Consider the following 7,937-nt stretch of genomic DNA (forward strand, 5'->3'; position numbering starts at 1 on the left):
TTGGTACAACCCACTGGAGCTTTGCCTGTTAATAAGGGTCCTGCCATGTCCGGTGGGGAGGGGGGGTTGACAGGATAAGTGGCTATCCTAGCAGGAGTGACACAGCTGAATAAGTCCAGAGTCTCTGATGTGATGTCTAATAAGATTTGAAAGGAGTGAAAAAAGAAGCAATTTGGAAGCGAAAGCCAGTTAACTGTCAAACATTGTAAGCTCTTTCTGAAGTTGTCTACAGTGACAGAGAATCAATCAAGCTTCTGAACTTCCTCATCTTGAGATTAAAGCTGCGCAACCTTAGTATGTTATCTGGGGAGCTCACAATGCCAAATGAAAACATACCAACACTACCAGTCTGCTGTGCAAGGACCCAGCACATGGTTCACATCCTACAAGTTAGGCAAGGGCATATAGTATATCATTTACAGCTGTTTTCAAGAGAGAGCTTTCACACGATAGCAACTCGGCGCTTCAAATCCAACAAGCTCACCGGTCACTCGCCCCAAAAACCACAGGACAGCACTGTCTTGAGATCAATCCTGGTTCATTTCCAGAGGATAAATAATGATTGTCTGTGTATTAGGCATTATGTGGAAACGGTTTAAATTGTCCAATTAAGAGTAATAGAGTAATGTCAAAAATGAGTAGAGAATTTTTACAAGAGACTCCCCTATATCAGAATGAACATGAAAAATTAAGAAAATATGCAGCTGTTTTAGATCAGCACACAAAAGAGGAGTCACAATATAAATTCGCAATTCAGTTCATTTTGAGGTATTGAGCGAGATCAGAGAAAGAGAGGGCAGATATATTTTATTGCAAGGAAAAATAAAAAATAAATTGTGCACCCTTCTCTGTGTTATCTGCCCCCTCAAAGAGATGAAAGAATTATCAAAAAGATCCTTGAACTCATTTCCTCAGTCAGAAGGTATATTAAGGGATGGTTCAGTATTTTTAAATTGGGGTTGTATGAGGTATTAGGCATTGTTAGTGTGTTACCTGATGGAGATCAGTGCAGTCACTATAAGGAGTTTGGGGGAGACGTCGCTGTATCAGAAGTTAGCTTTGCTTTGTACCGTTGCTGTCGGGGTCAGATTTAAATGTTTTTTTCTCCACATGTATAAATGCTTAAAAATAAATATCCTTTCAATGCACGCAAAATTGATGCTCTTTTCCACTGCTTTAGTTTGCCGGCAGGCAGCCATTTATTATGCACGTTTTTTTCCAAGCGTAGTTCAGCCATTGTATTAACGATCGTTCATGAACTCGTTCATATTTGGGGCGAACGTGAACTGAACGTACTGTATTTCTGCCTAATGAACGTTATTGTGAACGCATTCATTCTGGCATTTGTGAACGGCGCTCTCTCACAGTTTACCGTTGTTCAAGAGAGTGCCAGATTTCCATAGAAAACCCTGCTAAAATACACAGTAAACACCCCTTAATATAAAAAAACACCCAATCTGGCAACACCAGCGACCACAGAGTCGCACCGCCGCATGCGTCATCAAAATGCTTGAAGGTGTTTTCTGACCCCAAAGGAGCATTCAAGGCAGACCAGCCTATGCCCATGCCCTAACTCTAACCGTGGGGGGCAGCGCTGCCTTCAAGGCTCCATTGGGGGGACAAAACACCCATAAAAAATGCAAAGCATGAAGGCATTAACAAATGATGGCATTTTGTTTTAAGTATTGCTTTCTTTATGTTTTTAGTATGGAGTGAAACATCATTTGATGTGAATTGTTTCCAGGTTTGGAAAATTATTCAAATGGAAAAACATTTGCACCTTAAGGACTACTGTCCTATATTTTTTTAATAATTCCTCATTAAGAAGACCATTAAAGCAGCAAGTTTTTCCTCATTCTTTTGATAATATACTGTAGGGGTGAAAGCTACAGCTGGCTTCTAGTGTGGACTGAATGGGCGGCAACAAACCGTTAAACCAACAATGGGCAAATGCCAGTATTCCGAGGGCTGTCCCCTTATTGCTTATGTTAACCCTCGTTGGATAAGGATTCAAAATTGGATGCAAAGATGAAATCTGACGCATAATTTCAGTGTTAAAACTGATAAAATAATTCCTGTCTGTGGTTCTAGATGCGCTGTGGCAATAATTTTAAAAAAGAATAGCTCGCAGCAACATATTGAAAAAAAGGACTCTGAAATGGTTAATTTTTGAACCGTGACCTAAGTTCAAAATTTAGAATTATGAACTATGAACTGAACCAATTCATTTTAAAATGTGTGAACTGAACTTTAAACTAGTTCACGTAGAAAGTGAACTTTCCCAACACTGGCTGTTGGACTCAGAGCTTGTGCCATGCCTGATCGATAGCCGTCCATGTGATGTAAGCGTTCAGCGCACTGATGTCCAGGATGTTGAAGAACAGTGCCAAGGGCCACCGCCTGGTCGCTCTCCGGCAGCTGTATGCCGCGATCATCTGCAAAAAGGGACCAGAGACAATGGAGACAATTTTGTAAAAATACAATACTATAACCTTTATTTTAACTCGTGAGACACTGGGTTTCCTCACGCAGTAAAATAGATTAAAAAAAGGAAAGAAAACACAATCAAATAGATCTAAAAAATATATGAAATACTATAATTTTTACATACCTAGTCTATTGTGTCGACTCTTCCTTTGCAGCGGTTTTAGTCCAGAATGATCTGCAGCTTTTTCTTCTGTTCGCTGCTGAGCAGAAGGACATTTTTGCCCGGCTTTGGGACGCTTTCTCTGGAGCAGCTCCTCTGCTAGCCGTATGAGGAAAACATTTGTTGCAGACTGCCCCCCTTGCCCCCCTGTCAGGGCTGGACTGGGACCAAAAATTGGCCCTGGCATTTTGGACCCAGACCGGCCCACCACAATTGATCGACCACCCACCAGAACACATTTATCACGGTCCCTTAAAGATGACTGTTCCATTGAATTAAATTAAAATGTTGGTTTATTTTGAACAAGTGTACAGACATATAATACAATAATATTTACAAAGTGTTAGTAGCTATAGTATTCTGTTGTGGGTGGTGCTCAAAAATGCCTCTAACATGGTAGGCTCAGGATGGACAAAGTAATCAACCTCCTCCTGCTCCTTGCTCCCTCTCTCCAGACTCCTCCTCTGTGGATGGTGTCTCAACCTGTTTCATAAATGAGGAGAGACACACAATTGATTGAGGTTTTGAGGATGTATCAGTTAAAGAGGTGGAAAGATGCATTACAATATACAAATTGTTGTTTTACTAAGTAAACCAATGTGAAAAAAAGTGTACAAAAGTAATGGTCTAATGTATATTATTCTAAAGTACATGATGGTCTAGAAAGCAGGTCTAGTAAAATAAACTTACCAGCTTGTAAAAAGTAAGTATGCTACAATTCTGTGGTGGTCTAATTTTCTGAATATTTGTAAAAAAAGAGAAGCCTAATGCCTCAAACACTCAGTGTTGTGAAAGGAGAAAGTGTGACAACTTTATGTTGCATATTTGAGTGAATATACTTTTCTGCATTTACTGTTAACTTTGTGATATATTAATATATTTTTTATGTTCAGGTCAAATTACAGTCTGCATTTTTAAATTGCATTTAAATCATATATAAAATAAATGAAATTCAAGTAGGCTATGTTTAACCATGTCAACAATCAGTAGCCTACAGAAAAGTATATTTAAGTAAAACATTATTAAATCCACTATACTGAATAAGTAGGCTACAGCAAGAAGCAAAAACTGACAGCTTCCTCACTTTAATGTTGATCAGCTAGCAAAGTAATGATACTCTTTCAATACACCAACAACAGAGCTATTTAACTCCCCAAATAAACCACAAGAGAGCTAGCAAATGTTTAGTAGGTTGTTAGCTAAAATAGCCACTTTGACATGGCTCTATAGATGGCTCTATCCATGATGTTAACGCAAGCAGCTAGCTGTTGGCAAACTACTGCTGTTTTAAAATTTAGCAAGCTACACAATTATTCTCAACATAACTTTATTTTCAACTTCTTACCACTAGTCCAGCAACTGTCTCCTTTCCGTTTCTTCTCCGTTTTTCTCGAGTTGTTTTTCTGTCTGTTAGTGACGTGACTTGATTAAGTGATTGACAGCCGAGGCCCAAGGGGCGGGGCCTCGGCCCTCTGCTGTGTGTGTGATTGGGCCAGGCCCGGTACAGAACCAATCATGATGAATGGGCCAATATTTCATTGGTCTTTCAGGTTAAGTTGACAGTCTGCGCGGCCGAGAGGGAAGGGACCTCGGCCCACGGCTGTGTGACATGGGCCGGGCCGGGCCGGGCCGGGCCGGGCCGGGCCCAGATTTTTTTTTTTTTTTTTTTTTTTTTTTTTTTTAAATTGAACCTCGTCGGCCCGGGTCGGCCCAAAAGGCCGCCGGCCCACCGGGCATTTGCCCGGTATGCCAGATGGTCAGTCCACCCCTGCCCCCTGTAGAACCGCCCCTGTCGTAAGTCCTCCGTCTGCTCCAGCACGACCCTCCGTCACTGCTTCTGGCTCACCAGCTGTTCGGCCGGTGTATACTGACACCCTCCATGCATACGCTGTTTTCAAAATGCAAGTCACCCACACATTCAACCCGTATCTGGCCGGCTTCTTAGGCTAATACTGCCGGAACAAGCAGCGTCCGCTCCTTATCCTCCCTCTCCGTATTGGAGTCCGATGCTCGATCGGGCTCTTGGTCTGTGTCCATTAGTATTACCCGCGCTTCCTCGGTATGATATCGTCTCGCCATGATGCCAGGTACGAAATGAAAAGCTTTTCTCTTCTCTACTAATGTAGAGAGGAGCATTGTGCACCTGTCTAAACAAAGTCTGCGTATATTTTGATTCTCACGGCGGCAGTAACTTTCATGTTCTGTGAAAGGACCTGAGTTTCATTTATATCAAAGTTGTGCCATGGCCAGGTATAGATGTCTGTTTTAAGTATTTTATAACAAAAAAAATAGTGATGCTTTGAACTTTTGCATGAAAAATGCACATGAATGGAATGGTATGGATAAAGGCCATTTGAAAGCACCTGCGCTTCAACCCATTTGCTCATACGGTAATAAAGTGTGCACGCTGAAGACCCGCGCGCGTGCACATATAAACTTTTATGTGCATGCATTCCCACACACACCTACTCGCACACTAACACAAAATAATGCCTTAAAACTTGTGTAACGAGAGTAGGAGAAGGATAGAGTGTGAGCGCCCTATTTCGCAAAAAAACGTGTTTTTCTCCATTTGCCACATATAGTAAAAATGACGTCATCTCCAAAGAAATGCCTCGGAGCACACACTTAAAGCCCCAGGCCTCGAATGAAGTGGAGAAATGAGACATTGCATGTTTTATACTTGTTATTCAAGCAGGATCAAAAATAGAGATTTCAAAGGATTTGAATGGGTTTCAATGGGACACACTTTTGTGCTTAGGTGTAAAGGTGTGAGTATTTTCAGTAGGGGTGTTTACAAAAGGCAAAACATAAAGTATTCATGAAAAAAATTGAGAAACCCCTAAAATGCACAAGCTGGCCAAATTATACACAATATAAGCAACAAATGAAAAAGATATGCTAGAAATTAAAATAAAAAAACACATAAGTGTGTCTAAAAAATATTCTTAGTTCTCATTAATTTTAAGACCATTCTTCATCAATGACAACCAGTCCCTTGAATCGCTTCAGCATCCACTGCCTGGGCTGCATTTGAGATCCCTTACAGTGCCTATAAAGTCATCATACCCTTTTGAAATAGTCACTTTTTTTGTCTTACAGGCTGAAATGATAATATAAAAAATCCATAATTTCCCAGATTTATTTACACATGTTGCCTTACAACATTCAAGTGAAAAAAAAAAAGATTAAAAAGTTCTGAAAATTAATAAATTAAAAAGTTCTGAAAATTAATAAATTAAAAATTAGAATAGCAGGGTTGGAAAAGTGATCAGTCCCCAGACTTTAATACTTTGTGGAGGCACCTTTTGCTTTAATTACAGCCACCAGTCTGTTTGGATTTCAGAGTTTCGTCAAATTAATAATAATAATAATAATAATAAATTTTATTTATAATGCACTTTATATTCAAGAATCTCAAAGTGCTTAAAAAGGGGGGAACCTCAAAGAAAGTTTAGCCAAATGCTCTTTTAAAGAGATGAGTTTTGAGGTTCCGTTTAAAAAGAGCTGTAGTCTGTGGGGCCCTCAGTTGGTCAGGGAGAGCGTTCCATAGTCTAGGGGCTGCAGCAGAAAAGGCCCGATCACCCATGGTGCACAGCTTTGTATGTCGGGTTTGGAGGGTGTGAGTGGATCCTGAACGGAGTGTACGTGAGGTTGTCGGGGGGGTGAGGAGTTCCTGAAGGTAAAGGGGGGCATGTCCGTGAAGGCACTGGTGGGTGAGGAGGGAGACCTTGTACTCAATTCTGAGTGAGACAGGGAGCCAGTGCAGTGATTTCAGGATGGGGGTGATGTGGTCGTGCTTGCGCACCCTCATCAGGATCCTGGCAGCACTGTTCTGAATGTACTGGAGCCTCTGGATGCTCTTGCCAGGGATCCCGATGAGGAGTGCATTGCAGTAGTCCAACCTTGAGGAAACAAAGGCATGGACGAGCTTTTCTGCATCTGCCAGGGTGAGTGTTTGACGGAGTTTGGCGATGTTCTTGAGGTGGTAGAATGCTGTCTTACAGAGGTGTTTGATGTGGGTGTCAAAATTGAGTTGAGGGTCCATTTTAACACCAAGGTTGGTGACAGATGTGGAAAGGGGGATGTTTTGGCCAGAGAAGGTGATATTGGTGATGGTTGGGGAGCGGAGCTGATGTGGCGTGCCAACAAGGATGGCTTCTGTTTTGGAGCTGTTTAGTTGTAGGAAGTTGAGCTTCATCCACGCCTCTATCTCCTCCAGGCAGGTGGTCAGTGTGGATGTTGGCAGAGGGGCAGAAGAAGTGGGGGTTGTCCTGATGTAGAGCTGTGTGTCATCAGCATAGCAGTGGTATGATAACCCATGCCTGCTAATGACACTGCCCAGGGGGAGCATGTACAGTGAGAAAAGGGTGGGGCCCAACACCGAGCCCTGGGGGACACCGCAGGTGACGTTGTTGGTGTGAGATTTTGCTTTGCCCAGGGCGACGTGCTCAGTTCTGTCAGTGAGGTACGAGGTGAACCAGTTTTGTACGTTTCCTGATAGTCCAATGGTGTATTGCAAGCGGTGGAGGAGAATATTGTGGTCAACCGTATCAAAAGCAGCTGTTAAGTCCAGGAGGATGAGGAGAGATGGGGAGCCGGTGTCTGCTGCCATCAGGAGGTCATTTGTGACCCTTACCAAGGCTGTTTCTGTACTGTGGCCATGGCGGAAACCAGACTGGAATTTTTCAAACAGGTGATGTTGTATGAGGTGATCCTGAAGTTGTGCTGCAACTGTTTTTTCCAGAACTTTTGACAGAAATGGGAGATTTGAGATGGGCCTGTAGTTGGAGAGGACTTCTGGATCAAGGGTAGGTTTTTTTAATGTTGGTCTGATGACAGCAGTTTTTAACGCAGATGGGATATGGCCGGCGAGGAGGGAGTGGTTTATAATTTTGGTGATGAGCGGAGAGACGGCAGAGATGTTGGCCTTCAGCAGAGCTGTAGGGAAGGGGTCTAGTGCACAGGTGGATGGCTTCATTTTCCTGATGACGTCCTCCACCTCTTCCTGTGTGATGCTGGAGAAGGAGCAAAGGGTCTGGACAGAGTCAATCGGTGGGTCAGCAGTTGGAAGGGGCAGGACAGCAGTGGAGGAGAGTTTTGAGCGGATGTTATTTACTTTTTGTTTAAAAAAGTTGATGTGCATGTTGCACCTCTCCTCAGTGGCCTCAGATTGGGATGGTGAAGGGGGTTTAAGAAGGTGATTTATTGTTGAAAAGAGTTGTTTGGAGTTACCCGGGCTATTGTTAATGATTGTGGAATAGAACCTGGACCGTGCATTCTTCAGGGC

This window comes from Ammodytes marinus (assembly GCF_949987685.1).
Source record: "Ammodytes marinus genome assembly, chromosome: 6".
NCBI classification, from domain to species: Eukaryota; Metazoa; Chordata; class Actinopteri; order Uranoscopiformes; family Ammodytidae; genus Ammodytes; species Ammodytes marinus.